This window comes from Aquila chrysaetos, chromosome 1 (genome assembly GCF_900496995.4).
Source record: "Aquila chrysaetos chrysaetos chromosome 1, bAquChr1.4, whole genome shotgun sequence".
NCBI lineage: Eukaryota > Metazoa > Chordata > Aves > Accipitriformes > Accipitridae > Aquila > Aquila chrysaetos.
Window position 1 is genome coordinate 39,264,799 of NC_044004.1, and position 20,037 is coordinate 39,284,835.

Sequence of the window (20,037 nt, forward strand, 5' to 3'; positions counted from 1 at the left end):
CCCCTTAGTATATTTTAGCGTGCAAAAATATCAACACATATAATGAATGAGGAGTGAAGGAGCTCTTATAAAGCTCCATATGGTATACATTATCCTGTTACATTAAAATGCAATTTAAATGTCTTTGCAGACAACAGGGCTCTTTCCACCCCAGAGACACCCCAGACCTCTGTTCATGCTTGTGCAGAACAGAGTCGCATCTATCCTGGCAGGCACAGAAGGTGGAGTGGCTAGTTCAGGCCAACACTGTGCTGAGTCAGGAGTGACGTGTCCCTGTCTTTAACTACCCCCCAAGAGAGTTATGGCAGTTTCATAATGGATAAGCAGCCACAAATCTCACCAAACACTCACTGAAAGGACTGGGGTCCTTTCAAAATTAGGTGTCAGCCACCATGTGCAGTCACAGTTTTGTACAAAAGAGAAAAATAATTCCAGAAGCTAAATCTCCTCTATGCCATCCAAGTGCCCTGACCAGTAAGTGGCATGGCCATCTGGCAGGCTTTCTCATTCCCTCTTTGTCCCTATTCATGATTATCTTCAGTGAAGACTGAATTCTTTGTTTTGCTGCACTGTGATAAAATTTCCACAAAACACCTTGTGAGCGTCTTACATTTCTGCACCCAGAACAGCCCAGAGTGGCTTCTGTATCATAGTCTCCCAGGAGGTGAAGGTTTGAGGTTTGTGTCCTACATGCCCAGGGAGGCAACTGAGTATGAGTTGCCTTCTTCCCAACTGGTATAATCACTATGTAACAAGATGCCACCATGACCTGCTATATTTTGGAAGAAAAGAACGAGCTCTGCTCTTTTTTTGAAAGCAAAGATGCCTGACTTTCAGAGAGGCTTTAGATCAATGGCTGGAGCTGCTTCCACGGAGTTTTCAGTAACATAGGTGAAAGAAAGGATTTATGGCAGAGCTCTGCCTTCATCCTTTCCTAGTTGCTACCTATCTGTTGCATACTAAAAGTACTGATTTTACCTGCCTGTCTGATCAGCATGCATTTTTCACTGTTACTTTCTATACACATATAAAGATCAGGAGCACCTAGTGTTGGATTCCCAGTTATATTCTGAAGGATGGAGGCTCTTCTTACAGCATCACAGTACTCAGCTTTTAGTAACAGAAAAGTTAACTTGTTAATAAAGTTTTGATACATGCTGTTTTGTAGAGACTGATTAAACATGAGTAGCAATGCAATTAATGTAACCTGTATGTCTACAGTTTTCTAACCAACTTTCATGCAGTTGTAGAATTTATTTTGTGACTAAATAAAAAGGTAAAAGAGAAGTATTATGGTAGCAATTATATTAATACCTTGTCTTGGGTACTAAAACAAAGAAATAAGCCTATCTTTCTACAGAATAAAAAGAAACAATGGCATGCATTGCCTACGAACCAAGAGACTTCTTCAGAGAACAGGAAAGTTTGCTGCTGCTCAGCTGCCTTCTGCCCACAGAATTATTTGGGGTGTTTGGAGTATTCACGTTCAACCAGTGATGTTTATGCCCCTCATGGCCCCTGTTCCTGAAAGATCCCAAGTCACAGATCCAATTGCATACCCACTGTCATGTGGTACACCATTTCTATAACCTGCACCAGTCCAAATCACAAGTTGCCTTGCAGTGGTCAAGGGCTGTGACATCAGCTTTGTCACTATTGCTCAATGTGTGAGTCAGCTCCGTGTTGCCATGACTACTCACCAGTGAAGGAGACATCCACTCTGCTGCTGCTGCTGGTCTAGTCGGACATTACTGCAAAATCAGGTTTAGTACAACCTTATTGACAAAGTTGCGAATTCACTAAAAAAACATTTCATATTACACTACAAGCAGTTCAGAAAATCTACTTTTGTCTCATACAATCGCTCCTGAGTACTCAGGGAAAATGCCCTCTCACGCTACCATGTTCAGACATTTTCTGCTTTCTTAAGAACATTAATATATAGTGTTATTGAAGGAAAGGCAGCAGAATGACACCATGGCCTTCGTTTTAGGATGCTTACTTCGTAGGACTTCTACATTCCCATGCCTGTACAAGCATTAGAAAGCAGCAAAATAGAATTACATTAAATGAGAAATTGAGAATATCCCCAAATACATAATTATTCAGAGATTGGTACCTATTTTGGGATGTGACAGATAGTATATAAAACCATGGGAGGCTTTAGAGGTTTTTCTAATGTTGTGATTTTTTTTTTTTTAATTATTGGCTATTTAGTGGGTGAACACAAATTTTTGAATTTTTGTAAGTTTAACAGTTTGTTTACTTTGCTGCCATTGTAAATTGTCCCAAAAACTGTTTAGTTTCGTGCCAGTGGCACTATGTTATGTTTGACTCATACCAGTTTGATTTCAGTTTTTGATGCAACATGTCTATCTGTGGCTTACTTTTGGAGTCACCACTTAACTGGACAGAGATGATGAAGTCCTGGGTTTAGAGTCTTTGTGCTGTATTTAACTTGATTTACATTTACCTTATGTGCTGAAATTACTGAAACTGACATAGTCGAATATTGTGTTTGCTAATTGATGGAATAAATGAAGCAAAGCAGCTAGAAAAGCACATTGAAAAAGTTATAGTTCAGATGTAAATTGAATTCTTTGATAATATTCAGCATGACAAAGTTTTAGTGCATTCAGCCATATTTATATGAAACATTCAGCACAACAGGGACCCTGCAGGTTTGAGAAAATGCTTTGTCTCCATGGCTGAATATTTATTAGAAAGCTGGTGATACCAATCTCAATCCCAAGAGGTAGCACCTATTTAAGCAGTTCAGTATTCTAAGCTGTGGCCAAAAATAATATGCATTGCCAATAAGCTTGACTATTGACTTGAGTATTCAAATATAGAAGATTTAAAATTAGAAAATTAAAACAACCACTGAAATGGTTGCTTGAATAGGTATTAGTGTTGCTAATCAATACAATTCATTTGGTTGTGCAAATATGTATGAAATGGTCTTGTTATCAGTGCAAAACATTTCTCATGGGAAAAAAACTCTGAAGTAGACATTTATCAAGTCTCTCTGATTAAATCCTGGCTCTAGGAAATAGTGCCATATGAGCTGGGGTTTAGTCAATCAGCCTGAGATGAAATCCATATTACGACTTTCCAAACAATCATCTGGATGATAATGCAAAGTATTGCCTGAAGGAAGAAGCAAAAGAACAGAAATATTTGATGACATGTGGTATTTCCATGGATATTCAGGCTCTAATGAGAAGAATAGCACATGAACCACAACTTTTTTTTTTTTTAATACTGCATTATGAATTAATGTGACATCACCACTACAAACAAAAAATGCATGAAAAAATATAGGGCAGATACTGATAATTCTTGGGATATTGGGCTTCTCTTTTGCACACCTCTATGTGTAAAAATTTATCCTGTAATAGAGGTTTTGGCTGGCCTTCATCTTGGCACATAACCAGGCCTGGTCTGAGAATTTAAAATCTCCTCATGTTTTTGTTTCTTTTTTTCTGTGCAGTAAAGTGAAACCATTCTCTAAGATGTAAGAAAAATGTTGACTTGCTAATAAATTTCCCCTTCTTGAAATATTCTGTAAATATTCAGTCACTGGAACCTTTCATTTTAGCAGACAGCCACCTGTTGCTCTTTTGATATAAAAGATCAAAAACAATTAGTGTGAATTCTAGAAAGTCTAGAAACCCATTAAAATATTTCTATTTTCTGTAATCTTTTTGAGACTTTGTCATCCTTTGAAGTTACCCCTAGAAGTTACAGTAGTCCACTCAGGTCTGCATTTTTATAGTTTGAACTATTGGTTTGATTCTAGCTTTTACTGAGCAAACTGAAAAGTTACTATAACATGACATTCAGAGGATATTGTCTTTCAGACTGACTTTTACATGATGTCCTTAGGAAACTTCCCATAACTATTTGCTTATTGCCATGATCTGAAGATCATTAGTAAAGTCCCATTTCTTTATATCAAAGTGGTTTAACGGGCTACAAGTGAGGTCTACAAAATTAAACTAAAACATACTTTACACTCATGTTCAAGTCTTGAAAAAATTAACAACTTTACAGAAAAAAGATAATTCTGCTTTTGCCTCTCTGTTCTTTAATTATTCCTTCTAAATATAAATGGAATATGCATCATCTAAGTAATGACGAAACAAACATTGATTTGTCGGTTCAGTATGATAACATTTTTATTTATAGTTCTTCAGTGAAGAGCTAAGGTATTGTTATCAATAATTTATATTACATAGGCACAAAGAGGGGTTCCTAACTGGAATATTGGAAGAAAACATCCTTGTATCTCAGTACCACGTGACCACTCATAATTTGCATATGATAATGTTTTAAAGAAGAATTCACTGAAGGTAAGCCAGTGTCACAAAGAGACTAAGAGTGTGAATCTAAGACACTGATATTAATTTTCAATTTCTACTTCTGATTCCTTTAAAAATGAAACCAAAACAAAAAAACTTGGGAAGTTAATAGGGCTTTGTATCAAATTTCCTGATAAACTTTTCAGCTATTGTTGCAAAGAGATGGATCTGTGGCATAACTAAACATTTAATCAGAGAACGTTTTTGAAAGTTTTGTGTAAAGATAATTAGATTTGTTTAATGATTATTCTGTGGGTAACCCTCATAATTAGGTAACTGATAATCACTTTTATATTGCTTCTGAAAAGTATCTTGAAAAAGCAAATATGCAAAAAATATTATCTTTTTCTCTTTCTTCTCAAGCAAGATGTTACTGGTGATCCTACTGGTCACTAGCCCACATAAAGAAAGCCAGCATACAGTAGAATTTAATACCTTTAGAGCATGAAGAAACACACTGTATTCACTGTACTCTTACATCCTCATGGCTTGTATTCAAACAGGTAGGTGAAGCTTAGGAGCAAGAAATGGGCAAAACACAGATCTCAATACTGAATGATTCAAAAGTCTTTGTGGAGTGATCTAATATCTCTAGCTGGTACAGTAAGAATCATGTGTTGGGGGTAAGGTTGGAGACAGTTCAATACAGATATGTTTCACTAAAATACAAAGTGCCCTTAAAATAAAACTGCTTTGCAAAAGTGGTCTCAGTAATAAATCGCTGTAGTAAAACTATTTTTTTTAAAACAGTTCCAATAGTTTTGTGACATCTTAAGCAGTCTTTTTCACTAAAAAAGAAAATAACTTCAGTCTGATATTTAAACCAAATCATTCTATTTAGAAGAATATGCGAAAGGCACTAAAGTATCAGAACTGAAACTTTTCAAGCTATACCAGATATGTATTGGGGGGACAGAAGAACAACAATACACTTGTCTTTATTGAGATACCATTAATTTGGACAGCATTTTCTTCTGGCTAATGTCCTATCACTAACTACATTTTTTACCTTCATGTGTTAGTTTTATAGAAGCAAAAAAGAGATTAGTGCTCTTTACACATAAGTGTATTCTAATCCATTTTATATGTAGATAAAAATATCACCTGAGACAAAAAGCATTTAGAAACCTCATTAAAAAAAGAAAAATACTTCAGAAATTACAAGTGGGTATATTTTCACATAGTCACTCTGTTTATTTCAAATGCTCTTTTTTATCCTGAATATTATGTCAAAGGCCACTGTGTTTTGAAGGCCCTTAGTTAAAGTGGACACCAAAATCAATTTGTATACTGCACTGGCCTTAATGAATAAATGAAGAACTCTTTCTAGTTAGTGTGTTTAATGAAAACTATAAAGGTTTAGTGGAAAGAATGATAGAGAAAGTGCTTGCTGATTTTAATTGCAGGAATTGGAATAATATCATTTCAGAATTATCTGTATTGGAAAGAAATATATAGTTTCCTACATAATGATTTGATTTTTTCTGATGTAGGAATAATTCCTTTTGTTTTGTGTTTGCATATCTGTATCTATAATAATTGCCATAGATAGGAATAGGAAGTATGATCATCTTCCATGAGTTCTGAGAGATGTAGAATGCTTGACTTGATGTCCACCGACCCACCAGTGATTATTAATTGAGATTACATGGTAGTCATGGTATACAAGAGCTCTGAAGGATGGACACCTGTGGAAATCACATTGGAAGCTAACACAGAGAAGAGAGCTGAACTCATACCTTCAGTAGAGCAGTATTTGTTCTCCTAACTTGCCTTCAAATTCTCATTTTTTATGAATTCCAAACTTTGATACAAATTAGGTTGAGATAAGTTGCCAGCCTGCAAAGAATTCATAAAGTTTAGTATGTTTTAATACACTGAATTCACAGAATAAAACATTTCAAGAAAAATTTTGCTGTACATCAGAAGGAAATGACAACTGCTATGACAAGATAAGATGGGACAGAACAGTCATAATACAAGTTAGTTCCAAATCCCATTGACATCTGTAAGAGCACAAGACAAACGTGAGAGATCCTGCCATATTTTTGTTACAGTATTTTTGATTGTTAAATAGGTATTTTGATAGCCATACTTTCCTCACAGGCAGTCCTTGTACTTTCCATTTTCTGGTTTATAGACGTCATGAAGGACAAATCTTCTTATAGTCTGTAGTCTTATAAACTGTCCTGTAATCTCTCTGTAGTAGGATTTATGTGATTAATTTTGCTTATAATGATGACTATAATCAGGGGGGAAAGAAAATGAAACATGACTCTTTCTTTTGATAAAAGATTAAAACATGGACAATTTCAAGTACAGGAAAACCCATCCTATTTGTGTTTTTACTAAATCATTACATTTCTCTCTATACCCCTCTCTCCACACCCCGACTGCACCCGGGGTCTTTTTTCTGCAGTACTTTTGCCAGTAAAACTCTGAGTGTTTTAAAAAGGGGGTTGGTCTTCCAAGAGAAGAGGGAATGGTGAAGAAACTGGTACAGCTACAATTTCTACTGTTTAGCTGGGCCAAGAAAGTTTGCTTAATTAGGTCATACCCTTCTCTTCTCAAATATGGAAAGGAACTTTTTGACTTTTTGCTCTATATTCTTTTCTTTGTTAGAGATTGATTCAATTAACTTTAGCAATAGCTTTCATAATTTATAAAACTCAAGCCACTTCAGAATTTCCTTTAATCCTAGGAGAATAAGTTTATTTCCAGACTTTCTTCAGAACTTGTACTGCTGAAACGAATTCTTCAACTCTCCTAAACCCAAAGTGCAATTACAGTCTCATATTTTTAAGTATAACTACCACCGCATTGAGTAGTTCAGGTAGCTCGCGCTCTGTTTTTTTCAAGAAAGGCTACTCTGGATTATAGGTGTTTGCAGAACACCATTCTCTGTATTTCTAAACAGGAAAATAATTCTTACATTAGTTATTCAAAATGCTTTGTAAAAATTAACTAACACAAGTCTTTTAGTGTTTTGATTACAGTGGAATAAAACTGAGACGCAGCAGTCAGGTGTTTGTTTCAAATATGGTCAGCAGAGCCCCCCAGTCTTTATTAAAACCATATTTTTGAGTTACTGTGCACTTTCATTCTATTCTGTCAGAACTTGATCTTCTACATGTCCATGTATATTTTGGAAATAACAGAAGGTTCTAAAACTTTCCAACACAGTGACTAAGTGGAATAGATCTTTCCTTTCATAGCACTGTCCAATTGATCATACATTTATTTTTATTCTGCAGAACTCAAGATTTTACTTTTATCTTATTGACTTAAACTTGGCACTCAGGAAACTAGATAAAGAGAAAAAAGATATTATTTTTATGCAATGATAGCATTCTTCTGGTTTTTTTAATATAAACTATTAAGAAAATTATTAATACCAACATTTATTTTTTTAAAAGAAATATTGCATTAAATAGTTTCCAACACAAATTAATGACTTTGACCAGCACTGTCAATCAAGCTATTCCAGGTCTGTTGCTCAGACATTTGATTCTACTTGCTGATTTTCTATCTATAGTAAATTCAGATATTATTCAATACGTTCTATATACATAAGCCTAGTTGGGACCACTCTCCTCATCATTTGTACAGAATAATTATGCAGTTTATTTATTTCTAATATTGTTGAGCATATATATTTTATTTATGAAAAATAGTATCTAATTTTTTGCTACAATACTATATGGTACAGTAAAATAATTTACAATGTGCTACAACATTTCTAAATTCTAGTAATATTTCCATTAGAAAAAAAAAAAAAAAAGAAAATAATTGAGGTAGCTCACAGAAAACAATACAAGAATGGCTGAAAACAGGGCAATAAGGCTGAACAGATTACAGCCAAATTGCTTTAAATCAAAAGAGTGGTATTAGTTGCATTCAAATATGTAGAAGCTGAAATAAGACTAATGAAAGGGGTTCCAGTTCCCAGTCCCAGAATTACCCACAGGTTTGGTCATATGCTTTATTTTGTTGTTTTTACTCACCTGCTGGCTCCTCTGAAGGCCATGGCAAAACTCATGCTGACTTCACAGGGAGACAGTATTGAAGCCCTGAATAATAAATAGCCTGAGGCAAATAGAAGTGCTTATAAGGAAAGGTGTTCTAGTCTGGATATTGCTAGAAGAGAATGGGGAGAGAAATTGGCCCCCTGAATCTCAGGATTCTTAGAAACAGCCTTTTGTGTCCTTGTTTGTCAGTAAACATTTAGGTATGAGACAAATTTTAGGCTGAGATTTGCCCATGAATTCAGTTTCACACGTTACCAAGGCATATTGGAAAAATTGGTCAAAATTTTGTGGGATTCTTCAGTCTTATCAAATGCATATAAGAATGCAAGGGTATATGATTGTCCAGTTTTTCTAAGATTCTTTTTCTTTAAGGCTGGTCACCTCATTAACATGGCTACTGCTGTAAGGGTTTTGGGCACTAAATGGACCAGGGATAGGCACCTTCCAGTTTGCAATTTGATAAAGAACCAAAGCTAGGAGTAAGTTGTTTTGGTCAAGAACAATCAAAAATCAGTCAAAAATTAAGAGAAATTTTAGATTGGAAGTGGCAACTTTCTCTGCCCTTCAGATGCCTTAATCCCCCCCCCCCCCCAACAGATTAAAATGTCACTCAATGCCATTTTAAAATGAAAAAACTGGAACCTTTTAATAATTTTTTGACCTCACAGAACCATTGTTTTCCTGACTGTAAACTATTGGAGCATCCAGTTATGGGTCTAATTTTCCTCACTTCCTCAGTGGAAGAGAGGTGGTATAGACATACAGAGAGAGAGAGAGAGAGATGACAGAGACATGGGATCCAATACAGACACTTTTATTTATACAGTACAAAACTATTTTGATTCCCATTTCTTTCATGACAGTTGAGAGGAAAATGAGTAAAAGTGATGGAAATTTTTGAAAAGTCCTAAAAAATCACGTCCTTCTTAACTCCACTGTACCATCTTTAATGCAGGCATTGCAGATCTGGGCTGTGTATTACCATACACTTAAGTTTTGCAATCTGTTCTCGCAAATCAATTTTACACAGCTTGAGAATATGGGCAAGTTTGTATTTGCGCTATAAAGATGTTTCAGAGAGGAAAAGAATGAAAACAGTGTTGTAGCTGCAAACAAATCAATCGGACTGTATTAAAACTAAACACATGATGCCAAAGATGAATGTAGGGACAGAAACAGGGACAGAGATTACCATGGGGTCTAGACTCATCCAGTGATTAATCATCACACACATGCGGAAAAGAAAAGCACAACAAGAAACAGTTTTTTCTTCTTGGGCTAGACAGTCTAGAGAGAAAGAAAATTATATTATGTTCTCCATGGATGAAGGAAAAGATGAAATGGATATTAACGGTCCCTCATTTGCACCAAACTGAAAATCTGTCTTTCAGCTAGCTTTATTTTTTATTATTTGAAAACAATCCCATAACTCATTTTTAAATTCAGAACGTAAGTATATCTGTTTCTTTTTCAAAGATTCATTTCAATTTTAAAATCATATTAAATTACTATATTGGGCTTAATTTAGCAAAAAATCAATTTAATTATATTCAGCAGATCTGAATAAGGGAAAGACCTGCAATATTGGGCTTTTTTTTCTTTTTTTCCATAGGTTTTGCAATTACAGTATAAAACTTATTCAGATGTAAGTATCACTGAATGAAGTTCTAATTACTGGGAACATGACTCTCTTTGGCTACGCAGGATAAGTTAAAATGAAAACAGTCTATTTAGATGGTTTTTTTCTGCACACACAGAATACTGAGACAGCACTATGGTGCTCAGAAACTAACTGATGAATTTTCCAGCTTTGGAGACAAATTTTGCCTTCATACAGAGGCTGATAAAACAAATGTGTTTGTAGCAGCATATGATAAATAGAACCTATTAGTATGAAAAAATAATTCTGCAGAAATAGCTGTGAGGATTAGGTCATAGAAGCATCTGCATGTCAGCTGGGGGCAATACACCAGATTTATTTATGATTATTTGGTAGTTACTAGGTTCATGCGGGGGAAGACATCTATCTCATCTTTTATTTCTTCTTAAATTTAGCCTCTGTATAAACTTCCCAAATAGCCATTTTACTCTGGTTTTATCACAACCATTTGTCCAAACCAACAGGTGCCCCCACTCCTTTCTTGTGCATGGATAACTGAACATACAGTAGTTTGCTCAGTACATGCCAACAGCAGAAAGTTTTTGCAGCTCTACTCCTTCTGCAGATCTATACAGATCTATTCCTGAAATTTGCTTGTGCCAGTTGGATCATCTCTGGAAGCACTCATCACCTCCCAGACTTGTGTCTGAGCTGACTGGTTAACAAAATTTCCTTCCAGCCTGCTTTAGGTTTCTTTTTAACCTCAGAAAACTAAAGTAGCAGGCAATGTATTGTTGTAATTCCTGAGAGAGGGGAGGGAAGAAGTACATGTGTGGAAGTATGTTGGACTCCCTTTCCTATTTTTATGGATCCAGGAGAGGATTTCAGGCTTTTTTTAGCCGAGTTCAGGGCAGGATATGTGTAGGGGCTGGGATAGGGTTGTTGATGGTTGGTTTCTTATGGAAAAAAAAAAAAGAAAAAATAATAAAAACTTTGTGTTTATTTACACTATTTTTTCTCTTTCTCCTACCCTGCTCAAGTAGCTTATGTGCTGTTAAAGGAGAACATGATTTAGGACTCATTTTAAAATGTCTCTAGAAATGACATAGTTATTGAAAAAAATAGCAGTGTAAGCCAGGTGGAAAAAAACAGGATGGTAGAATGAAATACCTCTGAGGACAGTTTTGTTGTACAACATTTGGCCTTAAATAAATGTATGGGCCTGCTTCTGAAAATATATTACATATGTCAAAGGAACAGTAATTAAACTGCTCCCTCTAAGCCTTTTTGATAGGCTATTTTCAGAATGAATGGCTGAGGCTGAGAAAGGGCACTTGGCATTTAAGAACCCTACCTTTAGGATATTATTCTCCTTGCTTTCTCATGCTCACATAATTTTACTTTTTTTCTACCAACTTACAGCAATGTTAATATCCACTATTTTTGTTAAAGAAGACCTGTAAAATAAAAATTATGTGTCACATAAATGTAATTGTTTTTGACACTAAAAAAAAATAATTAGTTAGTCACATCTTATATCAAACCTGAATAAGAGAGACAGGTAATGAGTTGATCATGGCAAAAATGGCAAATTTTGCATTTTGTCATTGATTGATGGAAACTGACATAAGCCACAGTCACTTATACTAAATCACTCAAAATAATTATTACCTGCTTAAAATGGTGTTACGGTGAATAAATAATAATAAAAAAAAAGGCAGTACCTGACTAAGACCCATAACATATATCTTCAAATGAGATTAAATTAAATGTGATGGAGTGAAGCCCTAACTCATCTTTAAGGAAACCAGCAGATTCTAGAAACTTTTTACTAAAACTGATGTAACATAATTTGTGTTTAAAAGAATTATTTTGACCAATATTACTGTTTCACATGACCTGTATCTTGGACCCAGATTTCTACTTTATATTAGTGTATACACTTGCAAAAACATACGTGTATATAAAGAAACAAAAATTACGTTAGTATAAAGAATTGTAATAATTCCTAGAGATAAAATTCTGTGTTATCTCTAGGAATTATTCAAGAAGTGACAATGCCAGGTGACAGAAAAGTCCTTGCTTTCTATATTCTGCTACAGGACATATTTTACGTGAATTCAGACAATCACTTCCCTATTAGAAAGATTTTACACCTTTACACTATTTCTTTTCTGATTTGTGTATGCCATATGGCAGTTCATTTCCATGGACCACAAATGTGTATTTTCAGACTGTCTAAAACTGATATTTATGGGTCTTATCTGTTTACCACAATAAAGTATTTTATTTATTTTTTAACTTTTTCCAGTTTTCAGAATATGATATAACCTTGTTGGAAGATTGCACAGCTGCAAGAATTTTTCATGCTATGAAAGTGGAAAAAATTCTGTATCTATTTATTAATCTTTGATTTTTAACATAAGATTCTATGAGTATTTATTTTTCTCCATGTAGTAGCAATAGATGTTAGATTTTATATGCTTTAACTGTGACAGTAATAGAATGCCAGCACTCTTGCATAGAAAATAGTCTTTCTGTGGCTGTCTTTTAGAAAATTCTGAGTTTTTTTGGTTTTACTTTTGCTTTTGGATTACTTTTCTTAAAACTCTATGAAGTTTGGAAGCTATAAACTATAAATACTTCCAATACACAGTCCTTAGGAATACACCATAATAAAAATTAAAGCCATTTTTATTTGCCAGTCAGAAACAAAGGGTGTCTGAAGAATGAACAGAATGATTCTGCAATTACAGGCCTGACAGAAATAGCCAGAATGAAAAGTCTTGTAAAAAGGGAATGTTTACTGGAACTGAGGAGTAGACAATGGAATTACAATACCAGAAATGTTAATAATCCATGTTTTTGTCTTCTGTAAGAATATAAATGATCTTCCAGTTGAAATAAAACAATACAGACCTTTGATTTCTTTTTTGACAAATTGATTCACTCACAATGCTCACAACATTTTAAGTGTAATAAAAAGAATTTTTGGGAATCTTTCTGTTAATCACAAAAAAAATGTAGTTATAAAGGCAAACAAATATGACAATTCCTAAGAAATAGGTTATTGTGGCCATGAAAAGGAGTATTTTAAATTTTCCCTTTGGACAAGTACAAATTTCTAAAACCTTGTATTATATGACTGCCACACAACATCCACCTGCACATTTGCTTTCATGAGAATTCTCACAAGTTCAGCAGCTGTATTGCAAAACTGATGTAATGCCATCTGACCCAGGTAGCTCCTGCATTTCTATGAGGGAAGTTAGGAAGAAGCTTGTGAAGACTAAACTCATTCTTCCTCTGTTTCTCCCTTTCAGAATCACCTAGTGCAATAAGACAATTCACGCTAAAGGGATGTAGTCCTTACAGGTACTTCTTTTTGCTTATTTTACATGGAAATTATTGGTATATGGAAAGCATTTTTTTTTTTTTTTTAATTTGGCTCCTCACTATATGTGCACACATACACACATGCACATGTGCATCACTTATATAATTAAGTAGTTATTGATGTCTGTTGTTATCTCATAATATGAGTTAATTATTAATTTTTGCACTTTTTACTGTGTAAAATATGTGCTATTTAATACAGGCTTCTTTTAAAAAATAAAAAAAAATTGCAAAAATGTGTATTAATCAACTTAAAGCTCTCTGTCTGTGGGTAAGTATCTTTCTCTCACGGTGTTCACTTGCAGTCTAGTTAAATATGCTTAATTTTAGGCAGACGTTTAAATCTTTCATTCCATTCAAGTTAAAAGTAACATGCAACTATATGTCTTACTGAAATGGTGACAAATGTCTTTAATAAGTGTCTGCTAAGACATTCCACCTTTGTAAGACCAAAAGTAGGTATGACTTTAAATGTCACAAGCCAATGTTCATTGCCAAACTTTGATATGAAGGGAGAAAGCTGAGACACAGTGCAGGCATCTACTGAAAGTCAAAATGTCCTCAATGATATTTGCATACGAGCTGGTAGACACTATTATCTGTGGAGCATCATTACTACTAAGCTTGTTTCACATTATGTTAAGGAAAATTGCACTGGTTATTGACCATTGCTTTGGAGAAGGAGGATGAAGCAAGTTCTGAATATGACCATATCAAATCTGCAACTGCATAGGCAAAAAATTAATCCTGTATTGCATGGTCTGGGCTCAGAGATACTTTTCACTGCTCCAGAGATTTTTCAGAAAAGTTCTGGTTTCCATCTTCACTCTTTAGTATGGCTATCAGCTGGAATATGAATATGATTAATTTATTTAAAAACTATTTGAGCAATAATTTTCTTTTCCTCATTTTCAAAAGAAATGCACTTCATAGCATTTTTGCAGAAAATTCTAACCCTTGATTGTCCTTGGTTCTTTTAATAATCGTTCAGCATAGATCTTTTTACTTTAAAATTATGCTGTTTTGTTCAACTGATAGAGAGTGCAATAACTGGGTATTGAATCTACCTAATAATGTGGGCTGAAAAATTTTATTAGAAAGAATTCTTTATGGAAGTTCATGTCAGAGGAATATTGATTCTTAGTTACAAATTATGTCCTGTACAGCTGCATGGTATACAGTTTCTAATTCTCTGGACTGTGTAGAATTTTTAACCTTCTCATTGTACCATATGATATAAACACTCAAAAAAATATCCATATTTTTGTTAAAGGAATTGACACCTTGTGAAACTCATACATATGAGATGTTATACTTCTAATAATTCAGGGACATAGTTCCTAGTTTAGAAATCTTAGGTTTTAGAGGTAATTTCCTTTTGTAATGAGACCAGCTTCACATATAAAAAGATTTCTGTAAGAGTTGATGATAGAATTTTGTTATTGAAGATTAATTATTAAACTTGGGAGGGGAGACTTTTTCACTGAAAATATTCTATTCTGTTCTGTTCTGTTCTAGTCTAGTCTAGTCTAGTCTTTCTATTGTATTCTAAGAAATTCTATTGTATTCTAAGAAATTCACAAATAAGATTTTCAATATTCAATTTCAAGGATAAAAGTAGACCTAGTTCTAGAGTACATTTGTGCTTCTACTGTCTATAACTTGAGTCCTGTAGATGGTTAAAATACATGTATATAACTCCAGAAGATGGAAAGTGGAAAGCTATGAAGAACACGGCTCAATATCTAAATTCATTTTCCTTGAACTATTGAATGGTTCTCTGAAAATGTTCTTTGCTCAATCCTGAAAATGAAGGAGAATTTACTCTCGGGGAGGTACAAGGAAATCCTTGGATTTGTTGACCTCCAAACATGCGGAGTCAGTAAAAGTGGGAGATTAATCATGTGCACATACTAAACACAGCTAGCTGAGCTTTGAAAAGAAGGAAGTCCCAACAAAAGGAAGAGAAGAGGTGGAGAGGAATCAAAGTAGCAGCAAAGATTCTTCATGACAAATATTGCACTCTACATCGGCAGCCCACAACTTCTCTACTGAGAAGAGAGTTGCAAAGTTAGTGAATCCACAAATCTCCTATCCTAAACCTACAGCAATGCCTCCTTTGGTCCCACCATCCACTTGATCCTGCTAGTGTGGAAGAGGCATTTAAACCGTTTTGTGAACTGCAGGAATTCTCACCAAATACCTGAGGAAATGAATGGATTGATGCCTTCATAAGCTGTGTCTTCAGTGGTTTCAGTGCTATTGAAACGGATGGTGTATCTCACACCTTCTAAAGTTACAGAATGTTTTGCTGCAGTAAGAAGTAGGAATTAAATGGCAATAAAATTTGTAGATTTATTAGAAAATATTGCTAGTGAGTAGACAAGTACATAACTGAAAATAATAACCGAGTTTTCAATAATTTTAGTGAAGCCTGAATACTTAGAGACACAATTTTTTCTTCTGTATGATATTCATGTCAGCAGTTATTAAAGGAAAATCTGTCAGATTTTGTTACAAAACCTACCTGAAATCAGGTTGATTTTAAAATCCTTGTGAAAAAAATGAGGGTTCAAAAGGGTGATTTTTGGAGATTCTTGTTCAGTTTCTATAAAACCATAGCAGAAACCAGTACCAAATTATTCTTTGCTGTATGTTTACACCCTAATTTCAAAAAACAGCACTGTGTCTTCTATCCAACAACTTACGTCTTATATGTAAATATCATGCCAATTTTGTTAACATTTTAAAACCATTTCTGATAATAATGATGGACACTAAAAAATACTTTGTCTTCCAGAACTGTATGAGTCTGTATTACTTTTGCTTGTTTTTCTTTATCACAGTAGAAAAGGAGGATCGGCTCTTAGATACATCTTTGGACTATCGAATCCTTGTAATACTTTTGCTAGCATTCCTGGTTATAACAAGCCAACAAATAAATAAATATATAAGAAACAGAGAGAAGAGTTGCACCTCAGCAGTTGCAATGAGACACAGCAAAGGAAGTGAGAGGTACCTTCCATCTTCTCACAACCTCTTTATAACCACAGTAGGATACAAATTAAAAGAAAAAAATCAGCAAGTGAGAATTGCAAAATGTCATGGGTGAAAAAAATAGTGTTGCTGATATATTTGGCTTTTTCACTGTTCTGACTGATGAACTCTGTGACCGTGTACATGTGTAAGCATGCACACATACACAAAAAGGGAAGCAACTACAGTAGAGCAAGGGTCTCAAATGCCTGTCCCATCTGCAAGGCTCGTAAGGAAGTTATTTTTCTAGTCACCCATATCATATTCAGTGTTCCTTGAGACTACAGCACAAGACTGTGATTTTGGCACAGTAGTTGTAGTAAACTTCATGACTGAGTATAAAATCCAATATGGATGGAAATGTTCTCAAATGTACTTGCTGTGTAAATACACTTCCTACCTGAATTCTTTACCTCATAGGTTTTATATTGTTGAGGGGTAACATCACAGCTCTTTCCCATAGTCCACCTTGCCAGACAGAACTACTTTACCCAGGGTCATCTGCCACTGACTACATGACAGAGTAACTAATAAATGAGACAGAACTATTTTTCTATTTACATGTTAAAGGGATTGATGAGCAAGCTGAGCAGAGCTTGCTACTGTCGTAAAGAGATGCATAAAAAATATGAATCATTGAAAAGGTTTACTGTCCTGATCCATGTCTGTGAGTAATTCTTGTTAGTGTTAAAGAAAAGCAAATGAAAGTGACTGATCTTGTAAGCCTGATTACATATTCTGTGGGCAAAACTTTCTCTTTGTTTTGTCATGCCACACACTCTGAAGCACTGGAAGCTACATGTTGGCTCAAGGGCAAAATTTAGCATTTGGGATCTAGAGTGGGAGGTCATTTTATTAAATACGCTGTTAGATCCTCAATTTGAAGTGCCAGAGCATATCTCAGCATTCCAGCACTGCAATTCCCGTCAAAGTCAATGGGAATTTCATGGATATATGCTCATACAGTGCTTCAAAAGCCTGCCTTTAGCTTCCCAAAGCAGGAAAGGGTGTGTTGATTCAAATAATATTAATTAATAAAAAGTCACATTAGTAACTTACAATAAAATCAGTTCTAAGACTTTTGACTTTGAAGATTTAGTTGAAAGTATTTGAAGCCCAGAAAATTAAACATGAAGAGTGCAGTAGTGTGAATCAGAATGAGATGATAGAGGAACAGTAAATAATGAAGGAGAATGTAACTAGATAGAAAATACAGAGAACATTTAAAAGACTAATAAATGACAAAGACAGTTCAATGCAGATAAATGTAGAACAGTAGTGACTTTGATGAGTCTTTATAACACAACTGTGCATGCATTATAAAAAAGGAAGAACAAAAAGTGTTCAAGAGTCAAAAGAAAACTGCGTCATTGATGTAGAAAAAGAAAGCTTGCAGACAAGTCTTAACACATGGATGAATGATGACTTTGAGAGAGTCTTTATGACAGAAGTCTGTTTTTCATAAAGTAGAAGTACGAAAGAGTAGGAACTAAAAAAAAAAGATTAATTCTACATGGACTCTAAAGTATGAAAGAACCACAACAATGTTTCTGTAGAGGAAAAAAATTGATGTAGATGAATTGGTCTCACTACATTTCTAGCACTGATCTGACCGTGCCCATTACACAAAAGTAGTATTTACAGGAAGGATTGCCTTCTGTTTGGCCACTGTGCAGTGATTATTTCTCAAGTGTTTATTTTTCATGAGCAGTAAAAATGCAGTGACAACGATAATAATGTTCACACACAAAAGACACAGACGGGGAAGAAAATAGATATGAATATATAAAAAGGTATGATGGAAAAGAGAAGAAGAAATCAGAAAGCAAGTAGGATGAAGAGGAGATGAAGCAAAATTGATATTATTTATTAGTATAAATACGGGGGGGGGGGGGGAGAAAAATCTAAAAATACATAGCTTAAGCTTAGATTTCCCTGCTTTGTTATAAAAATAACCAGCTTTAAACAAAGAGAGATTTGGGACCTACAGCAATATGTATACTTTCTAGAACACATCCATATGGTGTGGTTGAAATCGAGGACTGCTCACTTCGGTGTCTCCTAACTGACCACTGGAGCCAGCAAGTCTTCCTTGCTTTGCTGTGATTGCTTGTCCTCCCTCCTTCCTGGGCTGTTTCTCCCTCTCTTCAGGGTATTTAGCACGATAAGAAGCAGGGGCAGCCAAACTGTAAATCTAACCCATGAGATTCCTGATACCCAAAGTGACAGTCTCTTTCCCTCTCATCTAGTGAATCTCCAGCTATGCATGGCACCATACAAACATTTCAGTCAGAAATTTCCCTTCATTTCAGCCCTTCTCATCACTGTGGAGGTATATGTCTGAACATCTGAAGACCATGAAGATCATTGAACCCAAACTGAGACTATTTTTTGTAGTAGTTAGGCTGTGTAAGCTAGCACTCTTTCTATCTGGGATTTTGGTGTCAGACTGGTGTCAGACCAGATAGATAAGCTCGAAATACAATTTCCAGATTGACTCCTTCAGACCTTTCAGGTGCACCAATCCCATGTTTCCCCTAGCAATATCAGAAACTGCTTGGCCTTAAAAAAAAATGGCGCACTTACACACATGGCCAGAAGTAGACCTCAAGCACTTAGGAAATCTAAACATAAGATGCTAGCATTTCTAGATGCACAACTTCTCTGAGGCATCTAAATAGACATATCTAGAAATGTAATTTTGGATGTAGGCATCTCAGTTCTAAGAGCATCCCATGTTAGGCTCCTGAATCATGTTAAGGAAGTCACAACTAAAGAGGACACTTCTTATCTGAGAAAGCTATTATATCAGGTTTCCTACAAAGTCATGCAGATATTACAAATTAGTTTTCATTCCAGTTCATAATTTCAACCTTTTTTTCTCATAATTATGAGAGAAGAAAATATCTGAAATGAAAATCGGAATTCTAACATCATTGCGTGACTCGGGAGCAAACCTGCCTTTCTTCTACCGCAGTCTAACTCTATTTAAGAATCAAAGAAAATCACATTACTAAACTTATATAAACCAGACTGCACTACAGTTCCATTTTGGCAGAGAGGTTTTTCTGTTGAGTCTGGACCAGTGGTGTTAAAAAACAAAAATTGGGTGCCCTCAGTGTGTACTATCTTGGATTCTGAAATATTTACTAGGGGTTCTGTGTGTTTAACTTGCCCTGGAGTATAGCTGGTATTCTTTAGTTCCAATTTTTTAATGATACTACTACTCCTGCCAGTAATTTTTATACCAGCTGCACTGGACTAATTATGTGGTTTTCTCAAAAGTCTATTTTTGAAATAATTATTGCCTTTGAGCATATAATAGACAGCAAGCTTTGGGTAGGCAGGAGTAAAGAACTTTCCATTTGAGCAGAAAGGATAAAAAAGTTGGCATATCCTTGTTACATCCTCATTTAGAATGCATAAACCTGTACACCATCTCAAAGTGCATATCTAATAAAAAATCATTCCTTCATGTTTATGTCCACATTCTTTTAGTTAACATGTGTAGATATATTTTTTTTTATTTCTCATTAACTGCATTTTGCAAAGCTTCTTTGAGTCAAAGGAAATAAATACTAAGCACTACTAACTGTACAGTGTAGGATCATGT